The 22,851-nt window shown below is 38.6% G+C and overlaps 1 protein-coding gene across 4 annotated transcripts in view; it reads right to left on the bottom strand.

Moving 5' to 3' along the window:
- CACNB2 (calcium voltage-gated channel auxiliary subunit beta 2) overlaps nucleotides 1-22,851 on the bottom strand; it is a gene marked incomplete at both ends in the record, with an annotated part of 243,853 nt that overhangs the window by 123,819 nt on the left and 97,183 nt on the right. The gene's annotated exons all lie outside the window — the stretch shown is intronic.

Here is a 22,851-nt window from a genome sequence, read left to right as displayed (position 1 = left end):
AGCACAGAAAGAATGACAAAAAATACAACCATACCAGTATATATACCATATATTACACATAGAGCCTACTTTGACAGAAAATTAGCAAGGCTGCAAAATAAAGCAATTAAGTTTTTGGTCAACTTTAATTGAATTCCCTTGTCTTCACCTACATAATCATATTTGGATTTCCAGAGAGCTCCTACATTTTTTCAGCACACAGACAGACGAACGTTTACTGAGCTGCTATGTTCTGTATGTATTTTTTTCTCTTCCTTGTACTCCTGAGTTTTCAGGCCTCAGGCCTTCTCTATTATTAACTTTTCCTTTGAATATTCTGAGAAGCTCATCACTAGCATTTTCTATAGCTTCAAACAGAATTTATCTTCACAATAAGAAGCACAAGATGAAGGGGGCTTTTTTTCCTACTTGACAGATGAGAGCTAAGGCAGGCAGAATATGGTCAGAAGGGGCTGCTTGTTCCTCACCTCAGCATCTGAATTGGGAGCATGTGATCTGTTTGTTGCCCATGGCACTAAAATTTGGTGTGTAAGAGAAACCCTCCTGCTCCCAGCAGCAGCACCTCACCTCCAAGTAGTTGACATCAGTAAGAGATCCTCTTGGAAGTCCACAAGCCTTTGGAAGACGTGCAGAATACCTGTCGGGCACTCACAAGATGACCAAAAAGAAGCTTTTTTTAAAGTAGAAGGAACACACTAACTAATGGGTAAAACAGAATTAAAATGCAGACAAATGCCTTAAGGCAGAAGTGCCCTTCCTATTGAATTTTGATTTCAAAGGTCAGTCCTCAAGAATGAACTGGAGCCAGCTCAACCATCCCAGTGTAAATTTGGAAATCGTATCTCTGTTGAGTAAATAACATGTGCAAAGAATGACAAAACTGGACCCAAAATGTGAGTGGACAGAACATGTTCTCGGAATCCAAATCCATTGAGAGCCATTGAACGTACATTAAATAAACCTTGGATATAGTACCACCATCGCAGTTCTTGTGCTACATCTTATGGAGAATAAACTGTCTTGTGGAGAGTATCTCTACACACTTGCTTTGTGTTTATATTTCTCCCTATTTCTGCTACTGCTTACTATTGGAAATAGCTAGATGAGTCTTCGGTGTAACTTGATACAGCATGGTTTATGTCAAGTGCTCAATTAACAGCTAAGAAGAAGCAAGAGAGAATAAAAGGATATGCATGCCGAGTTCTTCAACTTTCAAAGGTAGCTTAAAGGCTGGTAAGAAACATACCTCCCAGGAAGCATCATGGTGCTGAGCTGCCCCTAAGGCTTCATGGCTGAGAGATGCCTCTGCAAAATCTTCCAGGGAAGGAGTCTGCTCTTAAATATACTTAAAGTTTCATTTTCATTCCTTTTATGTTTTTCTTTTTTTAACTCTGGTTCTGGTCTTGCGATCAAGGACTTACCTTTCCCTCTGGTAAAATAAAAAACAACCTCTTGTATTGAAGCACAAATTCTCCAGAAACAGTCCCTTTAGATGACTGTCTACAGGAGAAAAGAACGCACATTCAAAGAACTGCTGTGCATTTCCATTAAACTACGTAGGTCAGTAGGGATGTTAGCACTGTCACGTACCAGGTTATGGGAAGGAGTTTTCCCTAGAGCCTTAAACAGTGCTTTCAACCATGAACCAAGCAGTGGAGGGACAGCCCATGACAGCAGGAACTGCCCAGAAGGTTACATTATCTCTGCAAATAGAGACTTCAGCTGATAATGTTGTTTTATTTTCCTCCTGAATATAATTTCAGTCCATTTCTTTCCCATGATTACTCCCTTAATATTTTCCAAAAGTCAAAGACATGATGCACCCTGCTTTTAAACCTGATTTTGCCCATAATCAGAAGTTACAGTAGATACTGCGCTCCCTATTTAACTTTGCCGTACAGTCAATGTCAGTTTTTCGTTGGAAAAGTTTTATTTTCAACATAGAACATATTTGTGAAAGTATTATTTTTCAAAAGCAGAAGCATATGGAGAACAATTTAATCAAGAGTCTTAATATTTTTTTGACAGTGCAATACTACTGATTGCATATCAGATCAGCTGTACAGTAAAAATTTAAAAAATATTACTCTGAAAAACAGCTACTGCTTTATGAATTGTTATATCATGCACAACATGACTTACAAATGATGGCTAAAATACAACCTTGGCCGTGCAAATGCCCATCTTTCATACAAGGGCAAAACCAGAAACACTTTACAATAAAAAAGAGGTACCTCCATGGGTTGGAGGAAGGTCAGTACTTTTTCTCCTGGCTCATTTGGCTCCTGGTCCTCTCCTAGCAGTTCAAGCAATCACTGCAGGGCCCCAGAAGATAAACTGGTGACTACTAGTGTGGGACAGTGTTCCTGGCTCCTCTTACTGGGGTCTAATGCATCAAGCATGCCTGGACTGTTCTCCTGACCTAAAGCCAACTGGCTTGGAGTTGCCAAAGTCCACAGTATTAAGCTAATTCTCATCCCCTTCAAAAGGGGATGGCTGAATCCAAACCATGCCGCAGGAATACTACCAGGCCTGTGCTGTCTCACAAGGGATGCCAAAGAGCTGCCTGGAAGCCTGCGAGTTAGTCCCAGCCAAACACACACCTGGGACGGCTCTGACAACTACACAGAGTTGCACTCCTGTGCCAGGAAACCTCTGATGCTCCTCAGCTCCTGCGTACAGAAACAACCTCAGTGCTAGACAGCTCCAGTAACTCTAATAGGCAAAGCCAGGACCCATTTAGGGACACAAAGGTACTTCAAAGTACACTCAGGCGATTGTTTCACCATCATAAGACAACTCAAGTATTTCCATTTTATATCCTCACCTGCTCATTTGGAGTTTCCTTGTCATCTGGCACCATACGGCATCAACTCAGACACTGTGCTGCTAAACCTCCCCAGTGTCTTTACAGAGACTCCTCTACATCCCTGCCTGATGTGACAGCCAGACCTGCCTGGTGGGACAGCCAGCCTGGCGAGGTAGGACAGCTAGCCATCTCCTGGGCAGGCAGGGCCAGGCCAGCGGCTGCCCACGCAGCGCAGAGCATCTCACAAGGCTGACTTTCCGTCAAATTTGAGCACCACTGATAGCGGTTTATTTCTGTTCTGAATCTTCTTCATTTTTCACTTTAACTTAGTGAATTATTTTCATAAGGCTTTATTAAGGTACGTACAAGGAGACTTAGAAAACAAAACTATGTTGGATGCAGAACTGTCATTGAAACGCCTGGTTAGTTTAATACAATTGATGTTTGATTAAGGCTTAGGTTATATACACATCCATCATACTTCCAGACATTTTACAGACAGACTTAGGATTGCTGATGGCATACATAGAAGAAAATACCTATTTATCTCCCTGCATTTGGGTTTTTTTCTATAACTCTCTTTAAGATAAATTTTCACTGCTACTGACCAAAACCAAACACTGTTTCCCTTTATGTCACCTTTCCACACCAAATTCCATTGTCTTTTAGACATAGCAAATATTCAGATCAGTATAAAATAATACAAACTAAAGCTCATGTTTGCTTTGTACCACGTGGAGAGAATTTCAAACTTTCTGGCTCCCCAAGACCCTTTCCTCCTGTACAGCTGCAGAGAGCACAGGTTTTGGCAGGTTGTTTTGTTTGTTTTGGTTTTTATTCTTGGCCGATAAAAGATTTTAGTGGCACAGCAAATCAAACATACTAAATCTGTGTGCTTCAGCTCCAGAGGCTGGTCCAAAGCAGAAAGTAATCAGAGACAGGAATTAAGAGAATGATTTTGTGTCCCAGATCCGGGGAATGCCACAGGATTGCTGGGCAGTATTTAGACAAGAGGCTGCTGGAAAGAAGCTTCTAGAAAAGAACACAAAACCAAAACAAACAGAACACAAAACTCCCATTTGCTATTTCTGGTATGTACAGATATTTTAGGATTAGCTCATGATGTAGAGAGGTGAATACATTGTAGAACAGAAAGAATGAGAATTATAAAAGCTATTAGGCTGCTTGTGTAACAGAAATAAAAGAACGGAAAGGGATTAAGGAAGAGAATGAACCTAACACAAGGATTTTCTACAAGAGCGTATTTTACTACAGGAATGATGCTGAATCTGCTGCATGGCTGCAGCAGGCTCGGTGCTGGTCTGCCCAGCCAAACCTTCAGCCTGCCCTGCAGCTGAGCCTGAGTGAGGGAGGAGGGACGTCCCTTTTCCAGCTCCTGGACGGTAAAGAAACATGGAATTCATCTTTTACACCTCTTCCTTAAATGATTAGAAACTGAAATTATCTTGTAGACTGTATTTTTAGTTATTACATATTTTGTTTCATTAATAGCACATACAAGTCAGAAATGAAGCACTCTTCATCAGGCTGTGTTGTCTGCCATGCACCGTGCAAATCTTGTTGAAACACAGAAAAACAGAAGAGTACACAGTTTTGCGGTATCTGGCAACACTGAGCCCCGAGTTAGACATACGAAACCAGTATTCAGTTGTGTGTGATTATCCGATTATTTGAACTGCATCTCAAAACATTAAGACCTCAACAGAATATCTATAAATCAGATGAATTTTTAATAATTCAGTTTTTCAGATTACTTCTGTTTTAAATTAAAGCTGCCTATTTCTAGATCCACCTTTTTTTTTTTCAAACATAGCTGTTACTCAAACTAACTTAAAAGCTCACCTTCAACTCTGGATTCATTCTTTTGTGTGTCTTGTCTCCACTTCCATCTTCTGTCACTCATATACATCATCATCCTCTTCTCTCTATATTACTTGCTGCTCTCACCATATTTTGACTTTTTTTTTTCTAATTAATATGATTTTCCTTACAATAGCCTTTTAATCCATTCTACTTATTCCATCGTTTTCCTATATATCAGCACTCTTTAAAAAACAAACAAAACCCTGCAAGAAAACCCCTGCTCCAAATCCTAGTTTCTTTAAACACCCAGAAAAACTGAATTTAATGAAACAGCAGCAGAACTTTTGTTTTAAATACCTGAAATCTCATCTGAGATCTGTCAGACTATACAGTCTCCTTAAAATAAAAAAAAATCCTAATCTTTTTTTCCTTATGAAATCCAGTCGAGCTAAAAAAAGATCCATTACTTGTAAAATTATTTATGTAGTAAATCTATAAGTTCAGCCATGACTAAAATGAATTTGCAAGGGAGAACATAAATCATTCAGATACTTGGAAAAGTTAGGTCACATGGAAGGTGGTACATCTCTAGTATTTTTGGTTTCAAGCTGCTTTACAGAACATTTTGTGACAGATATTTTTTTGACGGAGAGTTCAGAGTCCCCCTCTCTACTTGGTTATGTGTTTCTCATCCCCTGACATTCTTGCACATCAGTTCGGGTGAGAAATCACACACAAGGAAACAGAAAGACCCAGGTATCAGTTTGCCACTGCCCAGCCCAGTACGGTCATGAAACAGGTCATGTCATGGCTGCAAAACTATCAGGTTTAATTACTTATTTAAAACAGGACAGAAAGCTATTGTTGCTGATAAGCAATGTGATTTAATTTTTTCCCCTTCTTTGCATGACAGGCTTACTTAAAATAAGGAGAATGGTGCAATTCTGTTCATAAACGAGCAAACAATTATCACTGAGTTTATTGATCCATCGCGGGGAAATTCCCATAGAGAACAGAAAAACTAACTTTCCATTATATCTGCTACTTTCCCAATTTACTCATTATCTTACTATGAGAGGAAATTCAAGCACAGTTTTGACTCAGAATGTACTCCCTTGCACACCCCATCCAACTGGCAAAGGCCGCACACAGGGGGGCTGCAGCTCCTGAGCCACGTCCTTCAGCAACCCCCCTTGTCCAAGCGCTGGTGACACACGGCAGCCAGGAGTCCTGACACTGCTCCGTGTGCCACACAGCGCCCTGCCCACCCGTCCCAGCGTGCTGCACGGCGACTCTTTCTTCCTAAGGAGATTTAGGCAGTTTGCGTCAATCAAGGATTTAACAGGAGACATAAATGCCATCCCCTCTTAACATAAACAAACAGCTGCCAGCACCTTCCTTGATGAGCTATGGGTGCATGGGCGGCTGGCAAAAATTATAAAAGTTAGTCATTTCTAGTGTATTCTCCCCTTTCAAACATACTACCTAATCTTATGATTAGATCACAGGACTTATTTTAAAGGCCCTCCTTTTTCTGCAGTAGAAAAAAAAAATAATTAAATACACTATAAAGGCAAATATAAATAAATCTTACGAAGAATAATGACATTAAATGCCCAGAATTAACAAAGAGGTATATACAGAGTACAAACAGTAAAAACACAGTATGCATAGATTATCATTAAATGTTTCTCCAACTATCTAAATAAAGAAACCGAACTCAAATAAATAATTATTGCATAAGGCCTGCTCCCTGGTCCCTGCAGTATATCTATATCAGAACTACGGCTGAAATTAGCACTCATATCTGGCTTCAAGTCTTGTCAGGTCTTTTTGCAGTAAATAGAATTAATAACAATACTACAAAAATCTTGAAATTAATTGTTTCAGATTAAAATATCTACACAAAACATGCCTGAATTTGCAAGCAATGGTTTCTGCTTTTTAAACCTAACCGTGTTCAACACATACTTGCAATCTGGACAACTACACAACAGAATTATGAATTCTTTAAAACCTGGCCCCATCATTCCCACAATCAACTTTGTGAAACTGGCATAAAAATAGCAGCTTGCCAGATGCACAGTCGAAGGCAAACAAGGAACCATCCCTGCCCCACAAATGTTCTCAGCAGCAGGGCTGAGCTGCTCTTCCTCACCCTCTTTCACACTCTTTGCCACTAACACACACGTGCAATTTTTTTCCAGGTGAAAATGAAGTGGCCAAGAGACAGCTCACATATTGCCCTATTTCCTCACAAAATAATTTAATCCAAGTACCTCTTATAGGCCCTATATTCTCCCTTAAATAAGACGTTCGGTAGCTCCCACCAAACACCATTAAATCAGTCTCGTTCATCCTTTTAGCAACAGTTCCAAAAGTTCCGTTCACAATGTTAGAAGCTTATTATAATTATAGCACCTCTTAGAACTTGAACTTTTGATCTGGTTTCTTAAAAATAGCAAAGACTTCCAGATCAAAAGAACATTATTGAAAATAACAGTATTAATGCTATTTAATCAGCTCCAATTTCTTCTAGCCTGTTGAAACAGAAGGTAGCATGCTGAATATTCTGTTCTACATTTGGACCAAATCAAAATTCAAAGCTGTGTCTTTGAATATTTCATTTTGACACCACTAAATAGCAATTTGGCAAACAAACTACGCTAACATTTTGGGGTAAAGCTCGTCCATCTTAACTTCCCATGTTGGGAGTCAAATCCAAAAGTTTTGTCTTGAGTTTCTTTCTTTCTATCCCCCTGCACAGGCTGGGATGATTGTAGGACCTTGCAGGCTGAGCACTCTGTGGCTTCCTTAGGAGCCTTCCCGCTTTTCTGGAAGAGCTCTGTTATCAGCATCCACTTATGGTCTAAGGATGTTTTTAGAAACCTTTGAAAACGGTAGGTCCTGCTCACAGGGCAATACTGAAGAGTTTCTTAGACAAAATTAAAATCAGAAGTAATTATCTTGAAAGCAGGGTCCTAAACATACATATTTCTGAAATCAAAACAGGCTCTGTGACTTTGTAGAATAATTTTGCCAACACATCATCTGATATCTGACTATACATATATATACACACACTTGTTTTGTTGTTTTGTTGTTTTTTTTTAAATTAAAAGGGGTCTGAGATCACTCCTATCTGGGAAAAAATAATGTCACAAACATACCATGCCACAGAAATTTAAACATAAAATGGTAATTGCTGGGACAGTTCCTGTCCTCATTCATGCTCGCACAATCCTAATTAACACCAGGCAGAATTTGGCCTCCTGTGCAAGCCCCATCTAATCCCTGCACTGTAGTCTGCCATGCCAGAAGGTTATTCCTTGAAACACTCTCCAGTAAGCCGGATAATTCTAGAAATGACATTTCAATGCCACTGAATCAGTTTGCCTAGTGCTACAATGTAATTTCTAAGCCTTTTCCACTTGCCTGTACTTGCATGGCAACATGACAACGGTACCTTTTTTGAGAAAGAAATCAAAAAAGACAATGACTATTTTGGCCTGTAGATTGAGAAACTCTTCTGGAAGTAACTGAGTCTTCGCAAGGGTAGCCTCTTCCCTCATTTATTGTATGTCTATAAGGTACATTTTAAATTATAAAATACAAGAAGAACATTCAGAAAGGGAGGATCAGAGAGATGGAGTACCATGTAATATGTAAGATAAAAATAACAAATCCATTTGTTTAACATTTTAGGACTGCATCAAAAATGAGACACTGGAGAAGCTAAAGCAGAGCATCTGTTTTTTACAGTAATTATCTCCAGGCTCCCAGAAAAAGGGCCTGTGAGAGCAGGGGAACACAGGGAGAAGCAATGGACTGAGCATCCCAGAGGCTGCTGGAGCAGAGCCAGGGAAAGTTTAGATTAGGTCATGTCATTGTCCCAAGGCTGATGGCTCAAGGCCATTTTGCACCTCCTCGCTTGAGCTGCACTTAGTGTTCATTATCTGTATAAGGCTGAGGGTTTAGCACAGGAAACTAAGCTTTATGATATAAATAAAACCAGATCCTGCAAACAAATAGGTCTTCTCTATTAAATGGAGACCAGTTTTATAAATATTTCCAAGTTGAGCTCCTTGCTGTGCTGACACTATGATCTATGTGGAATAAAGGGCAACCTGCAATGGTGCAGACTCTGAGGAGAAGAAGACCCAATTCAGTCTCTGATTTCCTATTTATGCCATGTAGGAATTGAACAGGGCCAGCTTCTGCATCAGGTCATGGTGTTGTGCTCTTTGGCAACCTGGCTTTATGAGCTCCTTGTTCACATCCAGCCATCTGCGTGGGTGAGGAAGAGCTCACTGGGCTCTGCCTGTGTGCTTGCCTTTTATCCACGGCTCTACAAAACAGGCAGCTCGCAGCAGGGCTGAAAGGAGATGCTGCTCTGACTGATATCAGCGCCAGGAACACCATACTGTGCACATAAATACACCTATACTTTTCAGTATATACTTTTCAGGATATTCCTCTCCTCGTGACATAAGGGACACGAGTGACATGACATACATCTTCATTTTCACTGATATGTCTCCTCAGAACACCTGGCTACCATTTAAAGACCACTGATTTTGTTAGAGCTCTTTTTCCAATTTCAGTCAATTTCTTCACCTGCTGTCCCTTGCCTTGTGTAAAAATGCTCAAATTTAGTATCCATGGTAAAACACATTTTTGACTCTGGCAGTTATGATGCTACCATGATTTTTCTGTAGGTTTGTTTGTTTGTTTTCAGAGGAACTCAGTATGATATTTCATCCTTGGGATTTTAATACACCTACTTTAATATTTTTTTCTTATATGTACGATTCAGACTAATCTATTCAGATTTACTAAAGAAAATTTAAAAGACATGTTCTTATTATTAATATAATCTCAAGAGAATTCATCTTGAAACTGGGACAATACAAAATATGGAGGGATAAAAACATCCAGGGCTGCCCACAGCATGAACTCACGTTATGGCAGGATTTTGTAGAAGGGAGAAGAAAGGAGCAGATTAAGGAGCTGACCCTGCACCCCCTCGCACAGGCCAGCGAGAGGCCCTGGATGGTCCCTGCCCACAGCCTCAGCCAGCCTGGGCAGCGTTCATGCTGGCCGGAAAGCATTGTTTCCATTTCTCAAGCATACCGAACACTGCAATTAAAACATCTTTCTCTGAAAATTTAGAACCTCAAAAAGATGACCTTAGACTGGCCAAACCAGTTTTCAGCTCAGTGATCTGCAGCCCATTGCCATGTCAACATGGACACTTCATTTCAGCGTGCCTTTTTGCTCTGATTTAATTTTTTCTCATGTCAAACTGCATGTAAAAGAGAAAATCATAAGTTCGATACAAAAGAGGCATTAAATGACATCCCAAACCATATTTTTTATGAGGGCTGAAATCTTCCTGGTACAATATAAAACACACTATGGAATGTTTTAAGCTTAGCATAATCCTAATATTTATTATACAGCATTTTTAGATTGAATTATCCCAACCTTGAAAAAGCATAATTAATGCACAACGTTAGAGAACTGACCTGTACAATCTCCCATCACAAAGGTGGTGCTGATCACAGTTGGGCATGGTTAGACTGAGCTGCTCATTCAGAATAACGCATGAGGCGAGTATCTCAGCAGGGCACTGGGCTGAATTTTGAGCTGCCTCCCTTGACCACCTTCTGGAGCTACTGGCACCTCAGGCCATTTTGACTGGAGCCACATCCAGCTATGCCAGGCAGGCAAGGACCACGCCAAGGTACCGCGGGAAGCATCAGATCCAGGAAAGGATGTGGCAAGGGCAGAGGCCAAACCAAATGTTTCAACCTTGAAAGCTCTTTCCTACAAGGCTCTGAAAGAAGCATCTTACTCTTGAGATGAACAAGAGCGCAGGTCTTAGCACAGAGATCCCAGCCTAGCTCCACCTCAGCCTGCCGCCAGACTTCAGCTGGCAGCCTCAGAGTGCGCACAGACAGGAGCAAGCTGCTGCAGCACAACACGTGAAAGACTGATACCCAAACACATAAAAAGTTCAACAGAGTAAAAATAATGAATGTGTAGCTGTTTGAAAAGTAGGGAAAATCAGCTGATTTCAAGCACCTGGTCTGCCAGACTGAAAAGCAGGAAGGCAATGCTGAGGATCATGTTCTATCACTCCTAGTTAGAGCCGCTTGAATAATTCACATTTGGGAGCAGGGGCCAAATCAGCGTCTCGTAACATTATGCAATGTCTTGTACCATACTAGGAACACACCAAAAGGATTTTTTTTCAGTTTACTTTTACTGAAATGCAAGTACAAAATGAACCATATGAGGTTAAAAATTTAATATTTTAAAAATTAATGTCTAATTCAAGATTCAGTTTTAAGAAATATCTGAATTAAGATTGTATGTTACTGGTACAACTCCTCATCAGAAACTTATACTTATTTGCGGCCGGGTACTGAACAGTGTAATGAATTAATTGATGATTTCCCCTTGTAGCTCAGTAACAGTTAAACTTATTTCCCATCTGCCAGGCTGCTGAGATTTCAGTTTCAGCTTCCATACTACATACTCATTACCACAGTTAATATTAATTAGTAATCAAACAGAAAAGCACCTGAAGCAAAGAAACAAGTCAGAAATAAGAACAGAGACATGGCAATAGGGCAGTATTATTACCATTTATGTTTACCCTGTACATAATAAAAGACTTCACCAACCAGAGTGAACAGATATTTTTCATCGGCACTTTTGTTTTTCAAACAGACGTTTTCTTAGTATATGCAAAATCGCATTAAGCATGCAAAATTAATTATTCAGTTATTTGCATAAATATCTTCCACGGTGTGCACAAAACTTGACAGCTGTGATTTGCTTTACCCATGCATAAATAACAACAAAAGTGGCCCCAAGACTTTTACTTCACATTTTAAATGTGAAGCCTAACCAGGCAAAGAAAAAGGTTATCACTTCCAAAAATACTGGAAAAACACTTAGCCCAGACCTAGTAAGAAAGCACTGGAAAAGAAAACAGGGCAAAAAGATGATAATAAATAAAAAATTATGAAATTCCTAAATCTCAGGAGATTTGTATACTCTTGACTTTAATGCTGATTGAGACACAAATACAGTAACAAGGGCTAAATCTGTAGATATTTCTTTTAAATAGTAAAGAATATTTTAAGTGTTTTGAGAACTTAATATTTCAAATATCCAATATTTGTGTAGTTGGAAAAATACAAATATTTCAAACATTCAAATTTTAAAAAGAAATTTAAAAATAATTTTAAAATAGTTTGGTTTATTTATTCTAGAATTAAACTTTAAGATAGTTTAGAATTCTATAAGGAGTAGCCACTAGCCAGAATTTACTAAAGGTTTGTTATTTGCTTTTTTCTATAACCAATTCTAGCTATTCAAAATGTGTGTAAAAGTAATTTTTGCTTTAATGTAGGTGACTAAACTGTGCCAATGGAAATGCAGGCTCGTTATTTGAGGGGATGATTTTCTCAGATTTAACCAACATTTAGAAGACAGGAGTGTATGGAAGAAAATGACTGGTCTAACCTTTGCCTTCTTACCCTACCAGGTCTAGACCATTTAAAGACTTCAGTCAAAGTATCCTCCTTAAACAGTACAGGATTTATTTAGACAATAAGCTACTCAAGCCAGACAGGTTTATTATTTGCCTTCAGCATAATATGCACATCGGTTACAGCAGAAAATCAAAACTGCTTTTGGAGTAAGTTCTACAAAGCAACACTATAACATGAATATAAAAGTGAAAATTGAACCATACAATGAAAATTATTCACTAATAAGTCTTAAATAGTTAGAATTAGAAGGAAATGAGCCAAGAAAAAAATTTTTAAAAATCAAATAATCTTAAGAGAAATACAGGAAAATATATTGCTTCCTATCCCATTGAAATAACTGAAACTTCTGCAAATCTATTACATTTGAGGGTTAACCATCCTCACTCTGATTTTTTTCTTCATTTTTATTTACAGTTTCTACAACATGACTTCACAAGTTTTTAATTATTATTTTTTTTAACTTGTGAAAATATAAATCAGGACAGTTTTTGGATAGGAGTCTCGTTTCTAAATATTTACTCAGGTGGTTGCTTAGTAGGAAGACAGCAGAAATTTTGTTACCATCCTTATACTAAAAATGTTTAACAGCATTTGGGGTTAAGCACAATATGGCCTTGCCAGTAGTTTGCTGTCTTGTACCGGAAGGCATATAGCACAGCACAGGAAAAGAGCCTTGAGGCATTAGTGTAATCCACCGAGGTTAAAGTAGGAAAGCTAAAATTATTTAATACATTTTAAGCCCACAGAACAGTAAATGATCCGTTGCTAGGAAGCAAGCCTGGCTAAAAATACAGCTCTTTTTAATATGCTGACTTCATGTCTGAAAAACGCCAGGAGCAGGTCTCACTGAAGGTATTTCGCACACCCTCCCGCTCCTTCAACAGAGTCCCCATTTCACATTCAGGAACGTAGGAAGCCGAATTCCTTCTGAGCCTGGAGGTTGTGTTTGACCAGGACAAGGCAAGCTGAAAAGACGGATGATCTTTACTAATGTCTTATCAGCAGTGCCCACATCATGGAAATAACCACAAACTCTCCAAAATTATCAGATTTGAAGTTTTGATCCCCCACTCTGACCATGGACTGGCCACCCACGAAGGAAGACCTTCCACACCAGACACCCCAGACCCCAGGGACAGGCTGCCTGCCGGGGGGGGGGCGAGGGGGGGGAAGCAGGGGGAGGCAGCAGGGAGTCCCAAACCCCACCCTGTATGCTACATTCCCACAAATAACCCCCACTTGCCCTGTTCTGTGAAAACAAAAGCATTCAACTGTCCTAATTTACAGCCGTAAACAGATGAAGCAATGCTTATTCATGCAAATTAAAAATTTAAAACCTCAGAAACAGAAAGCAGAGTTTGGCAGTAACAATGCTGAGGAGCTGAGCTACAGAACTGACCAGTTCTCTGCTAATACTGGACTAGTAAATTCAGTACGATTAAGGAACACAACACACCATAACACAGCTTGCATGGAAACCCAGTCCTCACAGGTGGCTCTGCATTAAGTCACAGTGGTTAGATTTTGTGCAATAAGTCCACTTAGTCACGTTTCAGAGGATTAACAATATATTAATGGAAGAATAAAATAAACAACCCTAAGCACAGAATTGCAAAGGCACCATGAATTACTGTAAGCAACTTGGAAGACTTTGATCACAAAATATTACACCTGTCAGTTCTACAGTAAATCTTTACCAAATGCATTCTTTAAGTAAATGGTGACATAAAACGTGTGTTTCGAGCTACATAGTGTCCCTGAAAATGAATGTTTCAATAAAAGTTGATAATGACCTTGAGACAGCAAATAATGTATAATAATTATTTTTAATCACTAGATATATTTCCTATTAATAATTACTGTTATTCCTGAATTATTTTGTAATTCTAACTTTTTAATGTTTTCACCCTACAATCCTTTCTCCTTTCTATGTGGCTTTCTGCTAGAAAGGAAAACAGATTGTTTTTTACTGCACCAGTATTTAATTTGCTACTCTTAGCCAAGCAACTGCAACTTAATAGAGAGGGTTAACAAGGAAAGGTTCAGAACTTTGGTGTATCTTTTCTTCACCTTACACTAACTTATAATGGGAATCAATCACTCTCTCAGAGCGTGGGATCAGAACAAAGTCCCGTTATCTTCCCAAGTCTTAAAAGTTAATCCCTGATCCTACACATTTGCTATTCTCCTCAGTTTCTTCTCTGGATGTCCTGAGGGATGCAGAGGAGAGAAAGCTGGAACACCTCTGACGGCTTTGCAATGTGCCCTGCATGAGAAACGGCCCACCGTGGATGCTCACAGTTAGCGCAAACTAGTTTAAGATAAAAATGCGAAGGTGTCAGCATTCCTGAATGTCCTCTGCCCTTTGCACGGACTTTCTTCACTTTCACAGCCAGTCTCTCTTTTCAGATTTTCAGCAGGTTTATTACGTTTTCATTAAACTCCTTTTCCTCTGCCTCAAGTAGAGAACAGCCTACTCATCCTCTTCAATGAGAACCAAGTTTGCCCCTGTCCAACAAGCAGATAAATGTTACGTTCATAAACATTACATTTGCAGTCATGCACTTATCAGGTAATAAACAGTCCTTTGCATCAGAGATGTATAAACTCTCCTTTTTTTCTACAATAACTACTTGGTACCTTTAGGAAGGAATTTTTCCTCTTTGGACTTAATATTCTCTGTCATTTTGTACATGATAACCACACAAGATGTGAACATCTAACTGGGCTAATTTTTGTGTAGCTTGATACAAGGGCACAGCTGATATCAGAAATAATAGAAATCACTCTGGAAACACTGGTTCTGAATGGCTTTTACTCAATGTTTTCCTTTTAGTCAAACACACTCATACAAGCAAAATCCCACTGGAACGCATGCATTAAGTAGTTAATTTGGGCATGTACCAAGTCTGTAAGGCTCTGATTTCAGTGAGAAACAATAAAGCAGTTTTTGCTCTCTGGATGTGAGGAATTATCTATGGATTTTTACAAATTACACAGTTTGGCAAGTCTTGAAATTTTCAAGTCTCTTGTTAACGATGGGTGGACACTAAAACATAATGTACTTCAGAGATATTTTACCCTTTGTTTCCAAATATGCTGCAACATTATTATCATCGCTAATATTTCTCTTCTCCTATGTGTATTACACCTGAAACAATTACAGAAAGCTAACTCTCCTCTTTTTTCACATCATAGTGATATTTGAATCTTCAGTAGTTCAATTTTCTATGCAGATTTAGAACCGTAATGCCATTCAGTGTAGCAACAATACAAGGGTTAATATAGCTATCCAGCAGCTATACAGCTATAAAATCACACTGCTAAAACCCACTAGTAAGACATCAGCACACAATAATATATCAAGAAGAAACCAGCTACTGCCAGTTGAAGAAGAGCCTGAGTTCAAAGAGCACTACACGACATTATAATTAACTAATCTGGAATGCCTGAGTTATTGCTAAAGAGCTTTTGCATTCCTTTTCCTTAAAAATGCAATATTTACAACAGAGAGTTTACACTGTCACTAGGAGAACACCAGTTCCCAGAGCCAACGCATTTTGTTACTCATGATGTAACTTGCAGCATGAGGAGTTCCTTGAAAACTGTGTACTACAAGAATACAGTATAATAGTTTCCATCAGTGTGCGAACATACTGTATTTCTCATAGGATTCAAAGTATTTCCCTTATCAACAATAAATCTATGGAACAAGAAACAATGGACCATTTAAAAGCATTGGTTTTAAGTGAAAAGAAGTCCTTAATTCACTATCAGGATTCAGTCTAGTACGGCTGAAGTCATAAATATGCAGAAATTACTTCAGTAGTCTAGAATAATTGGGTTTTGGATTTCAACTTAAGTGATTTTTTTTAAAAAAAATAATATTATTTTTAAATGAGGCAATGTGCATACTTTTAAGATTTTAGTTACACACACAGTATCAAAAAAGGTACTTTAAAAACAAACCAGATACTTTGTCTCTTGGAAGAGGTCACCTACAAAATGTTTCTTAAAATGATCTCTTTCCAATTTACCAAGACATTATGGGAAATTTACAGGAAAGGCTACAATTCAAAAGCCATTTCTTCATGAGTGCTTGAATCACCCACAAAAATAGTTCTAACTAAAACCGGCATGCTTGGATCTGATCACTTAGCACATTGCTTTCTTAGTAGCAGCTCAGATACAGAAAGGTACCACTGCCCCATTTACCCATCAATACATGAACCCTTCTTCGTGACCATCAAACTGGTAACACAGTGTGTAGGCAACTCTACCAGTAAGGTGGTACAAGGTCATTTTATCTGGACAACAATGTCAGTCAGACACACCAAAACTGGGACCTACTGGAGGGGAAAAAAAAAGAGTGATTAAGGGCAGGATGTTTATTTGGGTGAGAAAGAGGGTGGGAAAAGGGAAAAACTTGAGAGGATAGAAGAGAAAGTAAGGGTTGGCAGATTGATGCGGTGACTGATGGTGTCTGGGTGCTTGTTAAGCAGCCCCAGACCTGATCCCTACAAGTCAGGTCGTCCTGCAGACGGCTTAAAACTGATGGCACTGGATTAAATAGCCATGCTGCTATTGCTTCAGGCAGAGCAATATCTCTCCTCCTCACACCAGCTCTCTGCAGTCATGCACACCAGCTAAACCCCCACTCGGAGCCTTTGGTTTCCTTCCAAATCCTGCTCAGGGGGCAGGCACTGGATTTGCTGATATAAATAAACTTCCCATTGGTTTTGGAAAGGTGGGACATTGGTTTTACTAATTTAAAAAGACTGCCAATCCAACAGCATACAGAGGTGATCAACTGACCACAAGGTCATCTGATGGAGAAAACCAGATCCAACAACACAGGTATCGCAGTGCAGCCCACATTTTCTGTCATCCCTAATGCAGGTGAAAAGACTGAAATATCTACTTTGTTGACTGTGCAGAAAGATGTTGTGTGACTGATGTTATCTTACTCATCAGAAATACAGTATAATCATACCTAGTGCTGTCCTCGCACCGTTATGTAGCACAAAGAGGTTACATCAGACTATATTTACTGACTTCAAACAAACATTCAGAGATAAATTTCTTACCCTTTTATGACATTAAGCATGTGACAGAGCTGATGACATTTGAACAGATACTTGAGAGTACAGTTTGTCCAGAAGAAAGTTGGAAAGTCACTTAAGAGATTTTGTTCTATCTTTGTGTCATTTTGCCAGGAACTAAAGAGCACAGCCCCGTTCTGCCCTGACCCCTCTCCCGCTGCTTTGTTGGCTGTAGCACTGGGAACACTTCAAAATTTCTGGCAATCTGACACTTCTCAACTTACTCTTCACGTCAAAGCTCACAAAAGAACTTAATTAAGTTTATGAGCTTTTGTAAGTGACCTTCCAAAAGCCCAATTGTCGGCACTGAAATAGCTGGCATGAAGCTTGTTTAATTTCTATTTACTATGGGAAAAATCCTCTACCACAAGTCTCTCTGATACTGATAAACATTTTATAATTAAAAAAACCCACAACCAACTAACCAACCAAACAAAAAAAATCCCACACCACCAAACAGGAATTTGTCAAAAAATCTTAAAATTAAAATTACCTAAGTAGAACTAATGACAGACATTAATACTGTATTAATATTACAGTAATACTTTTTAACATTCGAAAACATATTTGAAACTAGATGTTTTATTTTTTTGCAGAAGAATACAATTTATCACTTGCTGAATTGCAAAACTTCTTTAGCTGGCAAAGGGTGATTATGTTTCTTTCCTTCTTCCTCTACAAAAATCTGCTCCTAAAAATGTTATTTAAGAGGAAATTAATGTCCATTTTCTAGTTATATTTTGCCTCATTAACTTTATTCTCTACCAAATTGTTCATGACTCCAAAGGATATCACCATGTATTATTGCCTCCCAAGTACAGTCTCCTATGCACTTACACACCCAAGTACTTATGTGTTCCTGTTTTATCAGTGTGCAGAAACAGACATAAAACCTGAACTTCCTTACAATGGAAAGTGTGGTAAGAATTAGAAAGAGTGCACTCTTTCCTTACTGGTCAAGCAAACACTTGACAAAAAATTAGTTGTCTGGTCTGTGAGAAGCAAGTCATGGTATATAAGCAGCTGCCGAGCCCGCAAATCAAAGTTTTAGTGAGAAGTCACGATTTCTTGAATTTGGGGATTGTCCTGTGGTGCTTCTGCTGCATATTTATTTACCTGAATCAAAGCAGAGTACGTGAACTGCTGCTCTAATTTTTGACAACCAAAAAAAGGCCATAGTTATGCTGAGGCATTCCAGTAATGTCCCACTTTCACCAATAAGCAGGAACCTTTCTCAGACTAGGCTGAGATGATGGTTTGTGAAGAGGAAGCAGTAGGTCAGAAGATGTCATATCTGACCCATACTTTCTAAGGAGAAATAAATAGAGAAGTAGATATCAGCAGCTGAGACAACATTAGTTTGATTTCCGTTTGTGTTGTGCTTTTGGGATTTCATTCGGTTTTTCTCAATTAAAAAAAAAAAAAAAAGAGTAAGCTAGAATTTTCATTACTTAGAGTTTAACAACCATATTGAATAGTGCAGCAATGACAATATCTCAAAACTTCTATCTCATATATTAGTGCACTTAAAGGACCCAACATATATATCCATTTTTCTTATAAAAGCATTGTCTCTTCTTGGTTTTAGAGACATTATGTTTTTTAAATAGGTCTCAAATTGTTTACTAGTTTTATTCAAGAAGCAACATTTAACATTATTTTAAAATATTATTCTCATTCACAATAAGAGTCCATTAAAAAGTGTTTTATGCATTTCATGGCCTTCTCTCCATTTTCTCCTCTGGTGCCTATGAATTCTGTGTGCTATATTCAACACAGGGCAGATATAGAGGGAAACCTGGCAGTAAAACCTCAAAATTATTGGAAGGCTTAAGGGAGACTATCAAAAAGAAGTGTGATTCACTCTTTGCCACAGGGTAGATTTCAGATTAGAAGCAAGCTTCCCAATGAAGAAAAAAAAACCCATGAGGCAGGAAGGCCTGCAAACACTGAACATATATGAGCCCTGCAATAAAATAATTCACATCTGAAGAATACAGTATTGGTTTGAAATGCTGAATATTCAAAAACTGAAATGTTGCTTGCAAAGCACCTCCTATCATTTTCTTTGTATTCTGAAGAAGATACTATTATTTTAACTATCAAAGTGCCTTTTGTAATTTATCAAATTAAGTTGACTTAATCAATTCTCCTAAAGTTGGTTATCAATATTTTGCATTCAAGAACCAGGTTCCATAACATGGCAGAAGTCTTGTGGAGCGCAGCTTGCCCTGCAGAGTGGCCGAGGACATGTTCCAGCACTCGGCCTGGACACAGGGCAAAAATTCAATATGTTGTTTCTGACAAAACTGAATCTATTACAGCAGCCAGATGCTTATTTACCAAAGCCAAGATGAAGCAAACAAAATTAGGAAGCAGAGACAGCAGAAGTCAGACATGAAGACAATCCCTGGGGCCTCTGCAGAAAAGATATCACCAACGGGCTCCAGGCACAGGTCTGGATTTTTAATTCTTGAAATGTAAATTTTTTACAGTGGTATTAACTTCTTTCCTGTTTTCTTCAGGGCTAATTATTTAGATTCTCTAATGTATTTTGAATCTCTGCTCTCATTTCCAAGATGTTTTCTCTTGCGATTTCACTTAGGAATCATGTATCATGGGAAAGAGAGAGATCTGCCTTCCCAGCATGTATTTTGGGAATGTAACATACGCTTCCACACATGTAACTTTTCAGCATGTTATTTGTACACATGCTCGTTTTCTCTGTGACGTACCTTTGCATATCATTGCCCAGATTTATCAAGTCTAGTAATCAACTGCTGTATTCTTCGTTCTTTTGATTGAACTACAGACAGAACGCGCCTTTCTGACACCTCAAGAGGCACCAAATAAACACTTTCTAGTAACTATGTAAGTATATTCCTGATCACTCAGAGAAGTATGGTAACTGTGTTATTTTTCTGTATTGTGATAATTTTTATCACAGTTCTTTCTACCACAATAAATTATAACAATATGTGCTTTACTTGGTTTAGTTTTCTGCATAGTATTACATTCAGATTTGTTCTAAATATTCAAAAACTATTTCCACATGGGAATCCCTTTATTAGTTTCCTTCAAGACAAGGCTACCTAATGAAACCAGAACTTAGGAAGGCTTTCGATGTCATCAGTAGCCCTTATGAATTCAGTATAAAATAGTTAATGTCAGATATAAATACCCTCTTATGAATAAGTATCAAGAAATAAGGAGATACAGAAACAGAAAACTCCAAGCATATAATTATTAAATGTCCATGAAATTCTGATCAACTGTATCTAAAACTTTATGACTAAAATATGGACACAATTCTTACAATATTTCTTGTGAGCCTTTCTTACTGTATGCGTGATTTTTGCTGGGTAGCACACACTACTTAAAGAGCAATATAATTTGATGGTATATAACTGCAGGACATTACAAAATCCATACACAAGTGGTGTTCCAGCTGAAATTTAACAACTGTGGCAGCAAGAGGATTTTCAAAAGGGAGAAAGATTAATCTAAACAGAAAATTCTATAGCCTTAACATACAGCTCTAGTCTGCTCAAACCCAACATAACATTTCTATGCCACCCATAACATTTATCAAACATGAAAAGGTTAACTCTTCCCTGTCTATATTCATAGAGCCTTCGTAGTGTTGCAATAGGTTCTCAGCCCTGTATGTCCAGTAGCTGTTCTCTCCTCTACCTATTTCCCGTGGCTACTGTATTTTTAGGAATAAATCTCCCATTAATACACTGATGATCTGAGTGAAGAACTCATAAATACTTATGCAGTTATATGTTTAAATTTGTCACACATCACTGGAAAAATAAAACCATTTACACTTTAAACACTCCGGGCCCATTTATGCCTCTAGAAATGCAGGATCTATCTGGCAATTTGTCATAAATTTAAGTAACAGGCAGACCTCAGTCAGCTTTAGTCTTTGCAATTCAAATACAGGAAAATTACACTGCAAATTTATATTGCAAGGCTCTGCAATTTTAGTAGCCACGCAAAACTCAGAAATGAAAAAGGGAAATGACAATACAAATATCTAACCCACTGGAATATATAGCTGGCATTCCTGTATCCAGATTCTAATGTCAAAGGCCAGTATACGTACTACTGAGAAAAACAGGCCATCATTTCCTTTTATTCACAGATGCTTCTGTAATTTCACCTTTTATTTTATCTCAGGCAACATTACCTTCAAAGTCAGGTTTGTATTTTTTTCCTAGACTCTCCTCTATTCCAGAATAAACTGCAGGTCTCAAAAAATTTATCTTCAAGAAAACAGTTCAAGGCAGCTCAAACTGACTGTGACTGGGTCACCTAGTAATTCCTTCTGCTTTTTTGTTAACTCTAGACACAGAAAAACAAATTGACTTTTATAGCTTAAAAAGGGGAAAACACATTCCTCTTACCTTTTGAAACCCACCCCTTTTGTGTGGTTACAAAAGTCTGTGACATTAGAAGTAGCAATTAGATGTCTGTGGTAAATGCTTATATATTCTATTACATAGAATTAGGAAAAAACACTCTAGGAAAGTTAACATCTCATTACTTTATGAAGTCAGTCAATGGCAACTTTCTACCTTTAGCATAAATTATTCTCCGGCCTCCTTAAATTGCTGCATGGCAGTCACAAACTCAGCATAGTGCAAATGAAGATGAATTACTAAAATTGATGGATTCCAATTTGGGATGTATCATTGATTTATTTTTCAAGTAGGATTGCCTACTTTTAAAGATCATGCCATCTGTCTGAGTCAAGCAGTGTTACCAACAGGGATGTATCACCCACATTCAGCCCAGAGTCCCACCTCCAGCAGAACAAGCGCAATCACAGCCTTGCGCACACAGTCTGGTACGACCCGCAGAAACGGCCACCGGTGCGACTCTGCTGGTGCAGCCCAGCAGCGCTGAGGACACGGGCAGAATGCTGCTTCCCCTGATTCAGAGAAAACATTCCGAAATTTCAAGGGAAACACATCCTCTCACAGCGGACTACTTTAAGATCTGCATGTCCTGATGACCTTTCTGCTAATCAGATTATGCATGTGGCTCCAGCCAAAATCAGTGGGAATTACACTGATAAATAAATACAAAAAAAAAAACCAGAGGGGGGATAATATGCAACTGAGCTTTTGGCTTTTGTTTCCTAGTGCTTCAAATCCCATGAACTTTCTGTAGCATACCACCTGAGTCCTGGCAAGCAAAGGGAGATGATCCACAGCCAGAGCAGCTTTCCCACCAGTTTCCCTTTGAAGGATGGAGGCAACCTGGGCCCAACTCTATTAACAGAAAAAACCTGGGCTGTCAGCAGAAAGAAGCAAAGTCCTCATCAGAACTTTGCCAAGGAAGCTTTCCCTATCATCTGAGAATGCTAAGAGCTGTCTCCAATAGAAACTAAGGACTTGATATCAACCAAAAGGAAAGCAACTGTCAATGTCATGTCAGTACATGACTATTTAACAGAATGAGTATCACATTAGTGCACATTAGGCCAGGCTGAGATAGAACCAAAGCATCACCCATTGATTTACTGGAAAGAAAC

Source organism: Nesoenas mayeri (genome assembly GCF_963082525.1).
Source record: "Nesoenas mayeri genome assembly, chromosome: 2".
Lineage (NCBI taxonomy): Eukaryota > Metazoa > Chordata > Aves > Columbiformes > Columbidae > Nesoenas > Nesoenas mayeri.
Note: the sequence above shows the minus strand (reverse complement) of the source record. Positions and strands in the feature narration are given on the sequence as shown.